Source organism: Felis catus, chromosome X (genome assembly GCF_018350175.1).
Source record: "Felis catus isolate Fca126 chromosome X, F.catus_Fca126_mat1.0, whole genome shotgun sequence".
Taxonomy (NCBI): domain Eukaryota; kingdom Metazoa; phylum Chordata; class Mammalia; order Carnivora; family Felidae; genus Felis; species Felis catus.
Window position 1 is genome coordinate 73,092,331 of NC_058386.1, and position 21,963 is coordinate 73,114,293.

Genomic DNA, 21,963 nt, shown 5'->3' on the forward strand with positions numbered 1-21,963 from the left:
TGATGCCTATAAGAGGCTCATTTCAGACTTAAAGGCATGTACAGAATGAAAGAAATGGGATGGAGAAGCATTTATCATACAAATGGATGTGGAAAGAAAGTCAGGATACCAATAGTTATATTGCAAAAGAAAGACATTAAAATAAAGACTATAACAAGAGATCAAAAAGGACATATAATTATAAAGTGAACGACTCAAAAAGAAGATATAACAATTGTAAATATGTATGCACTCAACATGGGATAACCCAAACACATAAAACAGTTAATAACGAAAAAGGAATAGATAATAATACAATAATAGTGAAGGACTTTAACACCGTACTTAATCAATGCACAGAAAATCCACAAGGAAATAGTGACTTTGAATGACAAATTGGCTTAGATGGATCTAACAGATATATTCAGAACACTCCATCCTAAAACAGCAGAATACACATTCTCTTCAAGTGCACAGGGAACAGTCTCTGAAAGATCACATATTATACCACAAAACAAGTGTCAACAAATTCAAAACAATTGAACTCATGCCATGCATCTTTCTGACCACAATGCTCTGAAACTAGAAATCAATGCAAAAAAAATTTGGAAAGACCACAAATACATGAAGGTTAAAAAATATACTACTATACAATGAATGGATCAATCAGGAAATCAAAGAAGAAATACAAAAATATACGGAAACAAATGAAAATGAAAATATATCCAAAACCTTTGGGATGCAGCAAAAGCAATCCAAAGAGGGAAGCATATAGCAATATAGGTCTACATTAAGAAGCAAGAAAAATCTCAAATAAGTGACCTCACCTTACACCGAAAGAAGCTAGAAAAAGAAAAACAAATGAAGCCAAAAGGAAGCAGAAGGAATAAAATAATACAATTAGATCAGGAATAAATGAAATAGAATCTAACAATCAGACAAACAAAAGATAAAATCAATGACACCAGAAGCTGGTTAACTGAAAAAAATCACAAGAATTGATAAAATTTTGACCAGAGAGAGAGAGAGAAAGGGAGAGAAAAGAAGAGAAGAGAAGAAAACAGGCAAATAAAGAGAATCAAAATGAAAAAGGAAAAATAACAACTGACACCACACAAATACAAAGAATCATAAGATAATATTATGATAAATTATATGCTAACAGACTGCACAATCTAGAAAAAAAGGATAAATTCCTAGAGTCATATAGCCTCCCAAAACTGAATCAAGAAGAAATAAAAATTTGAACAAACCATTACAAACATTAAAATTGAAACTGCAATCAAAAAGAAATCACAGCCAGAAAATTGATCAAAACTCAAAACAGATATAAACAATATACCTGAACAGAGAATCACAGTAAGAAGAAAAGCCTCCCAACAAACAAATGGCCAGGAATTAACACATATTATTCTCAAACTATTCCATAAAACACATGAGGAAGGAAAGCTTCCAAATTCATTCTAAGAAGCCAAAAATATATATCAAATCAAGTTAAATACACTTAAAAAACATATAAAGACACTACAAAGAAAGAGAACTATAGGACAATTTCTCTGATGAATATAAATAAATACAAAAATTCCCAACAAAATACTGAGGAACCAAATCCAACAACATATTTAAAAAGTCATGCATTAGGGCACCTGAGTGGCTCAGTCAGTTAAGAATCTGGCTCTTGGTTTGTTCATGAGATTGAGCCTTGTGTTGGGCTCTGTGCTGGCAGCATGGAGACTGTCTGGGAATTTCTCTATCCCCCTCTCTCTGTTCCTGCTCTGCTCATGCTCTCTCTCTCTCTCTCTGTCTCTCTCTCTCTGTCTCTTGCAAAAATAAACATGAAAAAAATATTTTAAAAAAAGTCATTCTCCACGATCAAGTGGAGTGTATTCTCATATGCAAGTGTGGCTCAATATTCACAAATCCATCAATGTGATCCATTACATAAACAAGAAAAGGCCAAAACCCATTTGATCATTTCAATAGAAGCAGAAAAAGCATTTGACAAAGTACAACATCCATTCATGATAAGAACCTTCAACAAAGTAGGTTTAGAGGGAACATACTTCAACATAATAAAAGCCATATACGAAAAACTACAGCTAATATCATCCTCAGTGGGGAAAACCTAAGAGCTTCTTCCCTAAAGTCAGGAACAAGATAAGGATATCCACCCTCATCACTTTTACTCAACATACTACTGGAAGTCCTAGCCACAGCAATCAGACAACGAAAAGAAATAAAAACACCCAAATCAGTAAGGAAGAAGTAAAACTTTCACTATTTGCAGAGGACATGATGCTATATGTAGAAAAACCTAAATTATACCAAAGCAAACAAACAACAACTGCAACAACCAAAAAAAAAAAAAAAAAAAAAAACTAGTAGAACTGATAAATAAATTCAGTTAAGGTCGAAGGATACAATGTCAGTATATAGAAACCTGTTGCATTTCTGTACATAAATAATGAAGCAACAGAAAGAAGTTAAAACAATATCATTTAAAATTGCACCAAAAATAATAAAATACCAAGGAATAAATTTAACCAAAGAGGTGAAAGGCCTGTACTCTGAAAAATATATAAAACATTGATGAAAGAAATTGAAGATGACACACAAATGGAAAGATTTTCCATGCTCTTGTATTGGAAGAATATTGTTAAAATGTCTATACTACCCAAAGCAATTTACAGATTTATTGCAATCCCTACCAAAATACCAACAGAACTTTTCACAGAACTAAAACAAACAATCCTAAAATTTGTAGGGAACCACAAAAGACTCCAAATAATTTTGAACTAATTTTGAAACTAATTTTGAAAAAAAAGAAAGAAAGAAAGAGAAAAAAGAAAAAAGAAAAAGGAAAAAAGAAAAAAGAAAAAAAATAGTTGGTATTACCACAAATCCAGATTTCAAGTTACACTACAAAACTGTAGTGATCAAAACAGTTTGGTATAGTCACAGAAATAGACACATACTTATATAAAACAGAATAAAAAACACAGAAATAAACCCTCGATTACATGGTCAATTAATCTTTGACAAAAGACGCAAGGATATGCAGTGAGAAAAAGACAGTCTCTTCAACAAATGGTATTGAAAAAACTGGAGAGCTACATGCAAAAGATTGAAACTTGACTTCTTTTTAACTTCATACATAAAAAATAAACTCAAAATGAATTAAGGACCTAAATGTGAGACCTGAAACCATAAAAATCTGAGAAGAGACTGCAGGCAGTAATTTCTCTGACATCATTTGTAGGAATATTTTCTAGATATGTTTTCTGAGGGAAGGGAAACAAAAGAAAAAACACCCCCCGCCAAAAAAAAACAAACAAAAAATCTACTGGTATTATATCAAAATAAAAAGCTTCTGCACAGTGAAAGAAACAATCAACAAAATTAGAAGACAACTTACTGAATGGAAAAAAAAAAACATTTGCAAATGACATATCCGATAAAGGGTCAGTAACTAAAATATATAAATAACTTATACCAATCAAAACAAAAAAAATCCAATAAAAAAGGGCAGAAGACATTAACAGATATTATCTAAAGGAAATATACAAACAGCCAACAGACACAGGAAAATATGTTCAACATCATTCATCATGAGGAGGATGCAAATCAAAACCACAATGAGATATCACTCCATATATCAGAATGGCTAAAATCAAAAGGACAAGAAACAAGTGTTGGCAAAGATGTGGAGAAAAGAATCCCTTGTGCATTTTTGGTGAGAATGCATACTGGTGCAACTACTGTGGGAAACACTATGGGTTCCTTAAAAAATTAAAAATAGAATTACCATATAATGCAGTAATGACACTACTAGGTATTTACCCAAATAATATGAAAACACTATGGGTATATGCACAATTTATGTTTACTGCAGCATTATTTACAATGGACAAATTATTGAAGCAGGCCAAGTGTGCACTGTTATGTGAGTGGATAAAAAAGTGGTATATATATGCAATGAAATATTATTCAGCTATATAAAAAGAATGAAATCTTGCCATTTTCAATAACCTGGATGGATTTAGAGAGTATAATCTAGAGGGTATAATTAAAATGAGTCAGTCACAGGAAAACAAACACCATATGATTTCAGTCACATGTGGAATTTGAGAATAAAAACAAATGAACAAAGGAAAAATAAAGATACAAACCAAAAAGGAGGCTCTTAAATATTAACAATAAACAGATTTTTACCAGAGAGGAGGTGGGTGAGGGCATGGGGAAATAAGTGAATCAAATTAAGAGTATATTTATCTTAACAAACACTGGGCAATATATAGAATTGTTGAATCACGATATTGTATGTTTTAAACTAATATAACACTGCATGTTATGTATATTGGAATTCAAGATTTAAAATCATTTGAAAAGAATACACATTTTTATACATCATAGCATTCATTATGCTACATTACTAATTATATTTATAGCTTAGCAAGGCAATTAATATACAAAACTCAATTTATTTTAGATTGTTATCCAACACATGAATAACAATCTAAGTTATTCTCTGGATTTCACATCCTTTGTACAAGCGCTTGCAATATTTTTATGATCATATTTTATCTGCAATAAATTCAGCTATATTATTATAAGTGATTTTTCCTACTGTACTCATCAATAACTTCAATATTGGGAATAATGATTAAGCCTCTTAATGCAATGGTTGCATTAATGCATTATTCTACTTAATAAATGGTTTTGTTTTGCTGTGTTTGTTTTTTTCTTTTTTTAAGATGCTTTATTTCGCTTTAATTTTCTTGTATAAATCTGTGTTGGACACACCTGGAGCATGGGACCTCTGCACGGAGATTCTGGTGTGAGTCTTTACAAGATGGTCACTGAGTTCCTGATAGGGAGACTTGTTGAACACAGTCTTTTACCAGAGGTGAGGTGTGAGATTGCTGTAGGTTTTGGACATGGCATCACAAATGGCTTTGGTGAAGTTGTCCAGGGTGGCAGTGCAGCCCCTGGTCGAGGTGTAGCCATTGTCAATACCAGACATCATCAGTAGCTTCTTGGGCACAATGCCAATACCTCTGGGGCAGGGATGAAGCACACAGGCACAGAACCACAGTGGCTGGTCCATCTTGCATGGGACAGTGTGGGGTTTGTTTATGTTGTTCTCCCAGTAGCCTTGACACATGCAATAAATGGAAAGCTTTGCCAGGTTGATGGCCCCGTGGATGGCAGTGGCTACCTCCTTGGAACGCTTAACACTCAGAACGACATGCCTATTGTAATCTCCAATGGCAACAAGTGCCTTGAACCTGGTCCACTGGCCATCATGGATCTGCTTTTGCACAAGCCTAATCTTTAAAGCTTCATCCTTGAGGGATGCATCAGGAAAAAGTCAATGCTCTCAGACTCCTTGAAAGGCAGGGAGAAGAGATAGCTCTCCTCCAGGGACTTGATCTTCATGTCCTTGATCAGGTGGCACAGCTTGGTGACAGGATCCACTCCTTGTCCTTGGCACTACTTAGTAAATGTTATGGTTATTGAATTTTAATTGTATTTAATACCATTCTTTAATACAACATGGACTAATATAATTATATTTCATTCCAATTTCCAATTATGCTCTTTTGTACCAATTCATAAGATGCCATTCTTCATTTATTGAAAGTCACTCCATTCTACCAATTCATTTAGTTCCTATTTTACTCAGGAAACCATTATTAACTATTATTAACTCATCATAATATCACAGCTACTTACACTTATTCACTGCATTTTTACAAACTATGTATAATTTTATGAGCATTTTAGAATGGCTGTATATATTTACAATAAGTACAAATGACAAAATCTAACCAATATGTTTCTTATCAACTTGTAGCTTCGACCCCATCAGATAGAAATATTTTCTTTAAAAGAGTAGTCATCCTCTTTAGAAACTCAATTATACCCCTCTTCTCAAACCAACAATTGTTCTCAGAGATTTTCCTTTCAGTGAGGTCTAAAGGACTTGGACCTGCAGTTTCCTTTTGTCAGGAAATAGTTATACAGATATTAGCCCAGGGTTTCTCTGTAAATTCCACTTTCTTCATGGTTTAAATATTACTTGATTTTATGTATAGTATAACTCTTTTTTTTTTGTGAATTCATCTTTCAACATTTGGGTCTCTTATTTAGTATGCACATTAACCACCATCATTGGTCACTAGGCTTGGCCTGTCATAGACTCTAAGTCTAAAGTTCTTCTTTGGCCAGCAAAAGAGAGGATGCAGGATTGAAGCAAGAGATGGCTAATGTCCAGAAAAAGACAAGAGCCCCAAATAAGGGCCCTTGCCTCATATTTATTCAGATCAGAAGGCTTACAAACGTGATGGGAGTGTACAAAGAGACAAAGAAACTGGACATTAACTTGGGGGCATGAGGGAAGAGGGGGGTTTTGAAGATATACAGTGTTTGGGGTTTGGGTCAATATAAAACAAAATCCTGGCGCTGGGCAAATGGGTAGATGGTTGTTAAAGGCAGACAGGAGGTTCCATGCCTGTTTTATCTGAGCTAGCCTAGGGGATGAGACAGATAGGGGAAATAACCTCAGGGTCAATAAGGCATATTTTCTTTTGTTAACCATTTCCACTCTGGGCTGCTTTGCCTGCAGTGAAGCAGTCCATAGTCCAATTCACCAATAGTCTAATTCACTAACTTGGCCCTATCCTCCTGTGAAAGCAGCTTTTCTGCAATAGTACTAAATTGGGGGTGCTTCCACTCTGAATATCTAATCTTCTTTATTTCATATACCTATGTATTGGGCACCTTTGTGCTATTCCCATTTTAGGCCTTTGCCTCTCCCTCTCTATTCTGGGGACTCTGCACCCCCTCTCTATTTTGGGGTGCCAATCTGGTTTACCCAAACTCAGGTGTGAGCAAGTGATTTCTTTATGCCTTGTTAACCCATTGGTGTAAGCCTGGGGATTCCTAAGCTTATCCCCCACATTGGCCAAGCCATTTATATACATGTATGTCCTTTATGTTCAGTGCTGTAAATGTTCTGGTTTGTTTTCCTTGCCTGAGAAGATATAGATTGAAAAATATATGGACACACACACACACACACACACACACAAAAACAAAACAGGAATTTTACTCAGACATAAAAAAATTAGATCTTGTCATTTGTGACAATATGGATCGACCTAGAGGATAGTATGCTAAATCAAATAAATCAGAGAAAGACAAATACTGAATGATTTCATTTATATTTGGAATCTAAAAAACAAAGTTAATAAAACAAAACAAAAAAAAAAGCAGAAATAGACCCATACAAATTGGTGGTTGTAGGGTGGGGGGGAAGGAATGGGCAAAATGGGTAAAGAAGAGTCGGATGTATGAGCTTAAAATATGGAATGAATATGTCAGGGGAATGGAAGTTACAACACAGGGAATATAGACAATGGCGTTGTAATAATGATTTTTGGTAACAGATGTTAGCTACAATTATAGTGAGTATAGCATTATGTATATAGTTGTCTAATCAACATGTTGTACACCTGAAACTAATGTAATATTGTGTGTCAACTACACTTCAGTAAAAATGAAAATTAATTTTAAAATGTTCAGGTATTTTAAATAGAGGTAGTTGCAGAAAATTAGAAAACAAAACTAGTTATTTCTAAGTAGTTTTCAAAAGTTGAGAACATAAAATTTCCCATGTTAGAATGATATTAACTCATATATTAATGTCCTAATTTGGTTCAATTTAAATTTTAAGATTTTATTTCCATTTTTACTTTTCATGTATCAACAGAGCTCAGAGACTGTGACTAAAAGGAAAATATCAGCACCCATAAGAATGTTCTAAGACTAATAAGAGCCAGAATCCAGATAAATTTCAGTCAGCCTGCTGAGAGAGAAATAAAAGCAAAAGGCAAATTAAAATATCTCATTATGTAACTGCTCATCTCATTTTGTAACATTTGAATACTGTTCTACTTTGATCTTGACTTGCCAATGTGTATCTCAATGTTTCAAATATTTTATTCACGACTAAACACAAGGCATTGGGGGGAGTTCCGCACTGATATCTCATATCATAGTGATATTTTCATCTGTAAAGTGGTAATAAAGTCTTCTTGGAATTTTATCGATATTAATCACCAAATGCAATACTACAAGCTGAATTATTTTAATGGTTATCACAAATTTAATCCAATCAACAAATCACTAGTACACAGATTGTGAATAAAAATTGAAAAAGGGAAATAATACATTAATTTCAATTTCAGTTAATAACACTCACTAGCCTTAAGCCCTCAATGTTAAGAATTTATTATAAAAAATTAATTATACCAAAGTTTAATTAAATAATTATGAGCAAGATACAGGCTCATGCATGCATGTGGCCAGTAAACCCAGAGGACTAATTTGTTGTCCTAACAAATAACATGCTTTGTGAACAAAGTTACTGAATTTCATATTCTTGAATTTGATCAACATGAACTTCAACTGTACACAATTATATGGTCTAAAAATGTCATTAAAAGGTGAGTCTACACTTGACTCACATTTATTCCACAAAACATCAACTTAAAATACATCAGGGGTGCCTAGGTGCCTCAGTAATTTGGGTATCTGACTCTCAGTTTTCGCTCAGGTAATGGTCTCAGGGTTCATGTGATTGATCCCTGCATTGGGCTCTGTGCTGACAGCGCGAAGCCTATTGGGATTCTTTCTCCCCTATCTCTCTGCCCTCCCACCCTCTAAATCAATCAATCAATCAATCAATCAATATATTTAACTATATATATATATATAGGGATCCTGGGAAGATGGCGGCGTAGGAGGACACTGGGCTCATGGCACATCCTGCTGATCACTTAGATTCCACGTACCCCTGCCTAAAAAACTCAGAAAACTGCCAGAAGACTAGCAGAGTTGATTCTCTGGAGCCAAGCGCAGACGAGAGGCCCACAGAAGAGGGTAGGAAGGGTGGAGAGGTGGTGTGCGCTGCAGGGACTGGCAGGAGGGAGGCAGGGTGGAGTTGCAGCCCACCAGCCAGGCAGAGCCCCCGAGTTTGGCTTGCAAAAGCAGAGGGGCTGGAGGGAGTGTGTTCCGACAGCAAGAGGGACTTGACATCTGGAAGGTTATAAGCTAACAGCTCTGCTCAGAGAATGGGAGTGCTGGAGGACAATGGAAGGGAGAGTTGTTGAGCCCAGATGACAGAGTTCAGCTTGGCAGGGAACAAAGAAGCTCACCAGAGCCATCTCCCTCGCACATCCCCCAGCCAAAATCCCAAAGGGAACCAGTTAATTTCCAGGGAACTTGCTTGCACCACGCAAACACCCAAAACTGTGCTTCTGCCTATCCATCCCTCAGGTGGGTGTGACTCCCTCTTGGTGCTGCGGGGCCTCTCCTGAAGCGGATCTCCAAAGGAAAAGAGAGCTGAGCCTGCCCCTCCAGCCCCCATGCACCTTGCCGATCCACCCCAGCTAATAAGCCAGATCCCCAGCACCATGAGCCTGGCAGTGTGCAAGTAGCCCAGCCAGGACGTATCACCCCACAGTGAACCCGCCCCTAGGGGAGGGGAAGAGAAGGCACACACCAGTCTGACTGTGGCCCCAGCGGTGGGTTAGGGGCAGACATCAGGTCTGACTAAGGCCCCGCCCACCAATGCTAGTTATTCAAGATAGCACAATGGAAGTGCCCCAAAGTCCCACACCACTCAAGTGACTATCCAAAATGACCAAACAGAAGAATTCCCCTCAGAAAAACGTCCAGAAAATAACAACAACTAACAAACAGATCAAAAATGAATAAAACAATATAACAGAAAGTGAATTTAGATAGTCATAAAATTATCACTGGGCTCGAAAACAGTATAAAAGACAACAGAGAATCTCTTACTACAGGGATCAAGGGACTAAGGAAGAGCCAAGAGGAGCTAAAAAATGATATTAATGAGCTGCAAAATAAAATGGAGACAACTATGGCTCGGATTGAAGAGGCAGAGGAGAGAATAGGTGAACTAGAAGATAAAATTATGGAAAAAGAAGAAGCTGAGAAAAAGAGAGATAAAAAAATCCAGGAGTATGAGGGGAAAATTAGAGAACTAAGTGATGCATTAAAGAGAAATAATATATGCAAAATTGGGATTCCAGAGGAGGAAGAGAGAGGGAAAGGTGCTGAAGGGGTACTTAAAGAAATCATAGCTGAGAACTTCCCTGATCTGGGGAAGGAAAAAGGCATTGAAATCCAAGAGGCACAGAGAACTCCCTTCAGACGTAACTTGAATCGATCTTCTGCACGACACATCATAGTGAAACTGGCAAAATACAAGGATAAAGAGAAAACTGTGAAAACAGCTAGAGATAAACGTGCTCTAACATATAAAGGGAGACTGATAAGACTAGTGACTTGTCTCTCTACTGAAACTTGGCAGACCAGAAAGGAATGGCAGGAGATCTTCAAATGTGATGAACAGAAAAAATATGCAGCCGAGAATCCTTTATCCAGCAAGTCTGTCATTTAGAATAGAAGGAGAGACAAAGGTCTTCCCAAACAAACAAAAACTGAAGCAATTTGTCACCACTAAACCAGCCCTACAAGAGATCCTAAGGGGGATCCTGTGAGACAAAGTACCAGAGACATCGCTACAAGCATGAAACCTACGGACATCACAATGACTCTAAACCCATATTTTTCTAGAATAACACTGAATGTAAATGGCTTAAATGCACAACCAAAAGACATAGGGTTTCAGAAGGGATAAAAAAAACAAGACCCATCTATTTGCTATCCACAAGAGACTCATTTTTGACCTGAGGACACCTTCAGATTGAGAGTGAGGGGATGCAGAACTATTTATCATACCACTGGAAGTCAAAAGAAAGCTGGAGTAGCCATACTTATATCAGACAAACTAGACTTTAAATTAAAGGCTGTAACAAGAGATATAGAAGGGCATTATATATTAATCACAGGGTCTATACATCAGGAAGAGCTAACAAATATAAATATCTATGCGCCGAATACGGGAGCCCCCAAATATATAAAACAATCACTCACAAACATAAGCAAACTTATTGATAAGAATGTGGTAATTGCAGGGGACTTTAACACTCCACTTATAGAAATGGATACATCATGTAGAAACACCGTCAATAAAGAAACAAGGGCCTTGAATGATACATTGGATCAGATGGACTTCACAGATATATTTAGAACTCTGCATCCCAAAGCAACAGAATATACTTTCTTCTCGAGTGCACATGGAACCTTCTCCAACATAGATCACATAATGGGTCACAAAACAGCTCTTCATAAGTATACAAGAATTGAAAACATACCATGCATACTCTTAGACCACAATGTGATGAAGCTTGAAATCAACCACAGTAAAAAGTCTGGAAAACCTCCAAAAGCATGGAGGTTAAAAAACACCCTGCTAAAGTATGAATGGGTCAACCAGGTCATTAGAGAAGAAATTAAAAGATATATGGAAACAAATGAATATGAAAATACAACAATCCAAATGCTTTGGGATGCAGTGAAGGAAGTCCTGAGAGGAAAATACATCGCAATCCAGGCCTATCTCAAGAAACAAGAAAAATCCCAAATACAAAATCTAACAGCACACCTAAAGGAAATAGAAGCAGAACAGCAAAGACAGCCTAAATCCAGCAGAAAAAGAGAAACAATAAAGATCAGAGCAGAAATAAACAATATAGAATCTAAAAAAACTGTAGAGCAGATCAACGAAACCAAGAGTTGTTCTTTGAAAAACTAAACAAAATTGACAAACCTCTAGCCAGGCTTCTCAAAAAGAAAAGGGAGATGACCCAAATAGATAAAATCATGAATGAGAATGGAATTATTACAACCAATCCCTCAGAGATACAAGCAATTATCAGAGAATACTATGAAAAATTATATGCCAACAAACTGGACAACCTGGAAGAAATGGACAAATTCTTAAACACCCACACACTTCCAAAACTCAATCAGGAGGAAATAGAAAGCTTGAACAGACCCATAACCAGCGAAGAAATTGAATCGGTTATCAAAAATCTCCCAAGAAATGAGTCCAGGACCAGATGGCTTCCCAGGGGAGTTCTACCAGACGTTTAAAGCAGAGATAATACCTATCCTTCTCAAGCTATTCCAAGAAATAGAAAGGGAAGGAAAACTTCCAGACTCATTCTGTGAAGCCAGTATTACTTTGATTCCTGAACCAGACAGAGACCCAGTAAGAAAGAAAACTACAGACCAATATCCCTGATGAATATGGATACAAATATTCTCAATAAGATACTAGCCAATAGAATTCAACAGCATATAAAAATAATGATTCACCATGATCAACTGAGATTCATTCCTGGGATGCAGGGCTGGTTCAACATTCGCAAATCAATCAACGTGATACATCACATTAATCAAAGGAAAGATAAGAACCATATGATCCTGTCAATCGATGAAGAAAAGGCCTTTGACAAAATTCAGCACCCTTTCTTAATAAAAACCCATGAGAAAGTTGGGATAGAAGGAACATACTTAAAGATCAACAAAGCCATTTATGAAAAGCCCACAGCTAACATCATCCTCAATGGGGAAAAATTGAGAGCTTTCCCCCTGAGGTCAGGAACACACCAGGGATGTCCACTCTCACCGCTGTTGTTTAACATAGTGTTGGAAGTGCTAGCATCAGCAATCAGACAACAAAAGGAAATCAAAGGCATCCAAATTGGCAAAGATGAAGTCAAGCTTTCACTTTTTGCAGGTGACATGATTATACGTGGAAAATCTGATAGACTCCACCAGAAGTCTGCTAGAACTGATACATGAATTCAGGAAAGTTGCAGGATACAAAATCAATGTACAGAAATCAGTTGCATTCTTATATACTAATAATGAAGCAACACAAAGACAAATAAAGAAACTGATCCCATTCACAATTGCACCAAGAACCATAAAATACCTAGGAATAAATCTAACCAAGATGTACAAGATCTGTATGCTGAAAACTATAGAAAGCTTATGAAGGTAATTGAAGGAGATATAAAGAAATGGAAAGACATTCCCTGCTCATGGATTGAAAGAATAAATATTGTCAAAATGTCAATACTACCCAAAGCTATCTATACATTCAATGCAATCCCAATCAAAATTGCACCAGCATTCTTCTCGAAACTAGAACAAGCAATCCTAAAATTCATATGGAACCACAAAAGGCCCTGAATAGCCAAAGGAATTTTGAAGAAGACCAAAGCAGGAGGCATCACAATCCCAGACTTTAGCCTCTACTACAAAGCTGTCATCATCAAGACAGCATGGTATTGGCACAAAAACAGACACAGAGACCAATGGAATAGAATAGAAACCTCAGAACTAGACCCACAAATGTATGGCCAACTCATCTTTGACAAAGCAGGAAAGAACATCCAATGGAACAAGGACAGTCTCTTTAACAAATGGTTCTGGGAGAACTGGACAGCAACATGAAGAAAATTGAAACTAGACCACTTTCTCACACCATTCACAAAAATAAACCTAAAATGGATAAAGGACCTGCATGTGAAACAGGAAACCATCAAAACCGTAGAGAAGAAAGCAGGAAAAGACCTCTCTGACCTCAGCCGTAGCAGTTTCTTACTTGACACATCCCCAAAGGCAAGGGAATTAAAAGCAAAAATGAACTACTGGGACCTTATGATGATAAAAAGCTTCTGCACAGCAAAGGAAACAACCAACAAAACTAAAAGGTAACCAACAGAATGGGAAAAGATATTTGCAAATGACATATTGGACAAAGGGCTAGTATCCAAAATCTATAAAGATCTCAACAAACTCCACACCCGAAAAACAAATAACCCAGTGAAGAAATGGGCAGAAAACATGAATAGACACTTCTCTAAAGAAGCCATCCGGATAGGCAACAAGCATATGAAAAGATGCTCAACATCGCTCCTTATCAGGGAAATACAAATCAAAACCACACTCAGATATCACCTCATGCCAGTCAGAGTGGCCAAAATGAACAAATCAGGAGACTATAGATGCTGGAGAGGATGTGGAGAAACGGGAACCCTCTTGCACTGTTGGTGGGAATGCAAATTGGTGCAGCCACTCCGGAAAGCAGTGTGGAGGTTCCTCAGAAAATTAAAAATAGACCTACCCTACGACCCAGCAATAGCACTGCTAGGAATTTACCCAAGGGATACAGGAGTACTGATGCATAGGGGCACTTGTACCCCGATGTTTATAGCAGCTCTCTCAATAATAGCCAAATTATGTAAAGAGCTTAAATGTCCATCAACTGATGAATGGATAAAGAAATTGTGGTTTATATACACAATGGAGTACTACGTGGCAATGAGAAAGAATGAAATATGGCCCTTTGTAGCAACATGGATGGAACTGGAGAGTGTGATGCTAAGTGAAAGAAGCCATACAGAGAAAGACAGATACTATATGGTTTCACTCTTATGTGGATCCTGAGAAATTTAATAGAAACCCATGGGGGAGGGGAAGAAAAAAAAAAGAGGTTAAAGTGGAAGAGAGCCAAAGCATAAGAGACTCATAAAAACTGAGAACAGGAGCTCCTGGGTGGCTCAGTTTGTCAAGAGTCCGACTTAGGCTCAGGTCATGATCTCACGGTCTTTGAGTTCGAGCCCCGTGTCAGGCTCTGTGCTGACAGCTCAGAACCTGAAGCCTGTTTCGGATTCTGTGTCTCCCTTTCTCTCTGACCCTCCCTCATTCATGCTCTGTCTCTCTCTGTCTCAAAAAGAAATAAAACGTTAAAAAGAAAAATTTAAAAACTGAGAACATACTGAGGGTTTATGGGGGGTGGGAGGTTGGGGAGGGTGGGTGATGGGTATTGAGGAGGGCACCTTTTGGGATGAACACTGGGTGTTGTATTGGAAACCAATTTGACAATAAACTTCATATATTGGAAAAAATCTATATATATATATATATAGTTTAACTATATATATATTTATATATATATAATTATATGTAGATATATATATAACTATATATATATGTATATATATATACATATATATATATATATATATATATATATATATAATACTTCAAACTAACTTTTGGTTTTCAGAAGTAAAAATATCAAAGAGACACATGGGTCTGGAGATCAGGGGAGAGATGTGGGCTGATTTATAAATTACAAAGTAATCTTCATAAAGGTTATATTTAAAGCCATAAGTCTACAGGAGACCACTTAGGGTTTGGATGTATACAGAAACATTTTAAAAAGGACTAGTGGAGTTAAGATGAACTCAAGTTCAAATATTTATAAATTGATAATGGAATGTTAAATTCATCTGAAAATAAGTACCCAGAGTGGGAAGAGAAAACCATGAGTGTGATATCTAGAAACCAATTGAACGTTTCAAGAAAATGAAATTAACTAATTATGCTTAAAGCAAAATTTCTATCATAGTAATTTACTCATGTCAAAATTTACCCAAAATTTATCAGCTCAAAACAACAAACATTTATTATCTCGCACATTTGCTAATGGTTGAAAATCTGAGAGCAGTTTAGCTGGATCTTTCAGGTTCATAGTCTCTCATGAGGCTTCAATTAAGCTCTCAGTCTGGGCTGCAGTCTTCTGAAAATTTGACTGGAAGGGGAGGATCCACTTCTAAGTTGGCTCACTCACAGGGCTGTTGTCAGGATGCTTAAATTCCTTTGGGATTGTTAGCCGGAGGCCTCATTTCCTCTATGGTATGGACTGCATGTTTGTGTATCCCCAAATTCATATGTTGAAGTCCTAATCCCCAATATAATGGTATTTGGAGATGAGAACTGTAGGTGATAATTAGGTCATAAGGGTGCAAGCTCTTATGATGGGATTCATTAGTGCTCTTATAGTCACCCTCAATCCCTATTTCTCTGCCATGTGAAGACATAATAAGGAAAACAGATCTCCCTAGAAAGCAAATTATCCAACACCTTTATCTTGGACTTCCCAGCCTCCAAAATTGTGAGAAATAAATGTGTATTGTTTAAGCTTCCTGGTCTATAACATTTTTTTTTATGGCATCATGAACCTAGTCACTTTCCATGTCAGCATCTTCTGGAAACAGTAGGAAACTTCCCCCAGAGATAATAATCTAAGAAAAAAGAGCAGAAATGCAATTATAATGCCTTTTATCACTTAGTTTCTGAAGCCATCTACCATCACTTTTATTTATTCCATTCATTAGAAGTGATTTACTAAATCCAGAACACATTCAGTGGAGGGGAATTAGTTTGTACATCTTGAAGAAAGGAGTATCAAAGAACTTGTTGATATATTTTAAAAGTATCAGTGTCAAATTCTTCTGGAAAAAAATATTTGTCCTTCTTGTTGGTAAAATATATTCATCCTTTCTTAATGTAACTAAACCAATGTGAGTTTGTTCCTTGGCAAATCAGAAACCTCACCAGGTTGAGCTGTCTCACAAAGAAAACTTCATTTGCAGCAAATACGGAGATCACAGAGAATGACTTCCAAAGCTGTGACTCCCCAAACAAGGATGAGTGGCTTTTTTTTTAAATTTAGGGTTAAGATAAAAAATTAGATCGGGAAGCCTCGTCATGGTACATAGAGGCGGGCATAAGGTCAAGCATGTGTCTTAATGATACATGCCTATACACACATTGTATGTTATGTAAATGAGGCTTATGCTCCTCCTTGGGCAGATATTTTAGTATTATCATGAGGTAAAGGTAGTTTTCAGTCATTCTAGAGGTCACTTAATGGTCTATTTGTACATGCATACACAGGTGATAAGTGCAAACTGGTCTGGGTGGTCTGGGCTGGATGGAGGCATTGTCAGGGCAATTGCTATCAATTTAGGGGCAGTTTCACTTTCCATTTGCCTGAGCTAAGATATTAGCTGGAAAGAAGAGCTTAAGGGAAAATGTGGGACAAAGGTCAGTGAGTACAAGCAGGTGGGAAGTAAAAGTCAGGTCTTGGAGTTTAGCTTATGATAGAAAGGTACCCAAAAGCATCATGCTATTACAGAATCAGTTCAAAGTTCACGATGTCATCATCCAAATTAGGTTATGTTGTGGATGAAGCTCCTCATATATTTTAATAAGCAGAGAACCTCAAGTACATTTCTTTTCCATCTGAAGACTTGGGAATGAAAGGAACAAGTTATCTATCTCTCACATCACCACCATACAATAGTGGGACAGTAATAGCATAAGGGCTATATAGATGGTCCTCTTCACAAAAGGGGAAATTAGAGGCACAATAGCCATAACAATTCTAAAATCCAGCCAGTCAGATACTTGAGGTTCCACACCATCCTATGCCTGCCTAGCAATAATTTCCTGTCTCCCTGGTCTCCTGGTTATGCTCTCAGAATCACCCTTCCATCTTCATGAAAGGTAGTACATGTTTGCAGTTGAGTGTTTTGTTTTCTTGGTTTTTTTTTTTTTTCAGTTTGCTTTCCATCAGTAGTATCTAGTGGTCAAAAGGATATATATATATATATATATATATATATATATATATATATATATTTCCTACTTGTCTCTGGCCATGTCAGTTCAAACTGGCAGTGTTTCTGTGAATGTACTTATCTTTAACACTTTGTGAGTGTCCCTCAAGTCCCATTGGGGTTCACTTCATTACACTAATGCCATGCCCACAAATTTCCTTAAAATATGCACTCTGTACTTTGGATTTCTATTGAAATTGCTGAGAGTCACACCCTGAAACTTCCTGAAAACACTATTGTTTGATAAAATCTAAGAGGCACACCCTTAAACTCTTTAGAAGGCTTTTTATCAGACTGCACTATATACTGAAACCCAACCTTAGAACTTTTCGAAGTCTTAACAAATGATTTTAGTCATACCCTTGGCTTTATGTTTAGACCATATTTTCCTTGTATGAGATCTAGAATGTATCCTTTATATTTGGTAACACAGGGGTGCCTGGATGGCTCAGTTGTGCCTCCGACTTCGGCTCAAGTCACGATCTCACAGTTTGTGGGTTCGAGCCCTACATCAGGCTCTGTGCTGACAGCTCAGAGCTTGGAGCCAGTTTCAGATTTTGTGTCTCCCCCCCTCTCTGCCCCTCCCCTGCTTGCACTCTGTGTCTGTTTCAAAAATAAATAAACATTAAAAAAATTTAGATTTGGTAACACAAATATCCTTGATGACTTTAGAAAAATAAATTTTGGTGGAGTAGTCAGAGTAGAAGGCAAAATAAAGTGAACTAAAGAATGCAAATAAAAACTAAAAAAATGTGTATAGTTTTTAAATCTTAGCAATAATGGGGACAAATTGAATAGGGCAGTAACTGAATAAGCCATGTGTAATTACGACAGCTAAGCAAAACTATAAAGATATGAATAAGTATAGCATTTTTAAAGGACTTCTAAGAGATTTTTATGATTAGAGTGCCCAGATCAATAGGGAAACTCTAGAGTCAAAAATCTTCCTGCTAAGTTACACAATGACACTGCCACAATCCAGAAGCTTCCATTATAAGGAAACCATTAGAAGAGAGAATCCTGCACAACCATGAAGACACTGCAAATGCTCTGGGTTCTGAAACCACTACATGCTCACTATAATACACACAAAGATAATAAAATCCCCAAACTCCATCTGTCTATGGATAACCAGGAAGCTGGTAACCTCATACTGGTACCTCTGTTAACATGGATGTAGAGGAACAAAATTCTTTTGCTTTGTAATCTCATGCAAATGTATTTGATGAGCCAAATATAATCACATCCCAAACTCTAGCAGCAAGGTAGTTTGAAAAATGTACTTTTCAGTTTCCTAAGCTTTTTCATTATAACAGGATGAAAGAATCAATGTTGAATACCAATTTACCTTAGTCACCCCAAGAATCATAGCATCTTGATTCTGAGACTCAGAACTACATACAATATTAACGAAAGGGGTGCCTGGGTGGCTTGGATGGTTAAGTGTCCAACTCTTGATTTTGGTGCAGGTCATTATCTCATGGTTTGTGAGATCAAACTCCATTTCAGGTTTTGCACTGACAACGCAGAGCCTGCTTGGGATTCTCTCCCCCACCCCATCTGCTGCTCCCCTTCAAAATAAACTTTAAAAAAAGAACTACATACAATACTAATGAAAGAATAACATGACAGAAAGATATCCAAGTGGAAATAATGTTATGCTGGAACTTGTTTGTAATGACTTACGGGGCCAATTGTTAATGTTCTGGAAATTTGCAAGGTAGCTGATATAACGTTGCTAACTTAAATTACCATGGTAGTATTTTAGCACAAAAATCTTGAAATACTACAAATCAAGGCTATTTGCCCGCCCAAAATCAATTGTTACAAATATATCAGTACATTGGCTACAATGGCTTGCAATTTTATAACAGTTATAGTGTTTTCAAAACCATTCTAATGTTTTAGGCTTTGTATAGTTCAATGTCTTTTCATATAACTTTTGAGAAAGCAGTTTTTTGCACCTACCTGATGTTTCATAGACTCTGGTACCTATTTAGTAAATGCAGATAACCAAACTTTGGCTGAGAACTGAACTTATATTTTTAATAAAATTATTAAACCAAGGAGAAATATTATGTCTGTCAGGTTACTCTGGTTCAATTCTTTGGGGGTCTTTTGAATTCCTATAGTTTCAGGTACAGTGAGTTTAAGGTACAGTTAGTTCAGAATTTTGCAAGTAGGAGATCCAGGATTTAAATCCATAATTCCTGTCTATAATTTGCCCGTGATTTTTACACTATATAATGCTATAGTTTATTAAATTTATATTACCCAATGAAAAGTACTAAGTAAAAAGTAAAAATAAGTTGATGCTAGTAACAACTATGTTGTTTGTGTGTTACAATGAATTTCAGGTGCCATTAATATGATGTGTTATAAATGCAATGAACTAAAGCAAATATAACCAACATTCGTCTGTATAAAATTGAGAAAGTGTAATAATTATATGAACAGCATTTACATATAACTATTAAAAAGGGCAGTATGCTTTTTATAGCCTATAATAAGAGTTAGCTAATTCTATAATAAATTAAAATATATGCTTCAAAATGTATGTTTATAATACTTAAATTTTACATATGGTACATTAAGCCTCAGTCATACAATTATTATTAATACAGGAAAGTACAAAAGTAATTTCACATTTATTACAGCACAAAAATAAGCCTCACTTTATGAAATAAAAGTTATAGCTGTACTTTTAGAAAGTAATAGTTAATTACTGAAATGAAATTCAAGAAAAATAAAACAGTTGGGGATCCTGGGTAGCTCATTGGTTAAGTGTCCTACTGCAGGCAGGTCATGTGCTCATGGTTCATGGGTTTGAGCTCCTTTTCGGGCTCTGTGCTGACAGCTCAGGGCCTGAAGCCTGCTTCTGATTCTGTGTCTCCCTCTATCTATGTCCCTCCCCTGCTCGTGCTCTGACTCTCTCTCTCTCAAAAAATAAACATTAAAAAATTAAAAAAATAAAATAGCTAGACTAAAAGAATATCACCTTATAAAGGTATTTTTCCCAAAGTAAAGCCAGTTATTTTATTTATCTTTTTCACTCAATTCTTCCTTTAACTTTATTCTTCAAGATAAAATATATGAGAATCTTTTAAAGATATATATTTTTTCGTGTGTAAAATCTTTAATAAGCACTGAAATGCCTAGAAGAAATTTTAATCTCAGTTTCATACGTACACTAGATGGCAGCATTAGATAAACAATAGATAACCATAAAGATTCCAATCATATTGTGTGAAATGAAAAAGCACTATTAATTCATATTCCTTTCAGTCACATTTCAAAATTATTTTTTGCAATACATACATGAGATTATTTATTTTTACTTCATCCAATTGTTCTCATTTTATCAAAATAGTGTGTTAATTTTAACCTCTAACACTCGTATATGAGGAAGATTATTTCAACATTTTGTTTAAGAATTCTTCTTGGAGCTGCCATTCGACCTCGGACTCCCTCGGTTTCGCGGGTGCACCCAGTCTGACTCCAGACCCAGCCCAGGAAAGGAAATGCCTGCTGTCTGAAAGCGTCTCACAGAGCAGCTGCAGAGCTAGGCTCCAGGAGGGACTTACCACCTCCAGAGCCTGCGAGAAAGCGACAAGCTCAGGGGAGCTCAACAGTTTCAGGTACCTGTGGTCAGTGGTGGTCCGGGAGCAGATGATCCCCCTGATGTCAGAAGTAGCTGACATTTTCGAGGAGGGTTGGAAGATGGTGGCATAGGAGGACGCTGGGCTCACCGCGCGTCCTGCTGATCACTTAGATTCCACCTACACCTGCCTAAATAACCCAGAAAACCGCCAGATGATTAGCAGAACGGAGTCTCTGGAGCCAAGCGCAGACGAGAGGCCCACGGAAGAGGGTAGGAAGGGCAGCGAGGCAGTGCGCGCTCCACGGACTGGCGGGAGGGAGCTGGGGAGAAGGGGCAGCCTGCAGGCCAAGCAGAGCCCCCGAGTCTGGCTGTCAAAAGCAGAGGGGCCGAACTGACTGTGTTCCGACACCAAGCGTGACAGCGTCTGGGAGGTCGTAAGTTAACAGCTCTGCTCAGAAAGTGGGAAGGCTGGAGGACAAAGGGAGGGAGAGCTGCAGAGCACCCAGACGACAGAGCTCAGTTTGGTGGGGAATAAAGGCGCTCCCCAGCGCCATCTCCCTCGCCCATCCCCCAGCCAAAATCCCAAAGGGAACCAGTTCCTGCCAGGGAACTTGCTCACTCTGCGCAAACACCCAACTCTGTGCTTCTGCAGAGCCAAACCTCCGGGAGCAGATCTGACTCCCTCCCGCTGCCACAGGGTCCCTCCTGAAGTGGATCACCTAAGGAGAAGTGAGCTAAGCCTGCCCCTCCTGCCCCCGTGCAACTTGCCTACCCACCCCAGCTAATACGTGAGATCCCCAGGGCCACAAGCCTGGCAGTGTGCAAGTAGCCCATATGGGCCACGCCACCCCACAGTCAATCCCGCCCCTAGGAGAGGGGAAGAGAAGGCACACACCAGTC

At 37.4% G+C, this 21,963-nt stretch overlaps 1 pseudogene; it reads right to left on the bottom strand.

Annotated features, from left to right (window-relative positions):
- Window positions 1–4,738: 4,738 nt before the first annotated feature.
- LOC101100285 lies at window positions 4,739–21,163 on the bottom strand (annotated as a pseudogene).
- Between the last annotated feature and the right edge of the window lie 800 nt (window positions 21,164–21,963).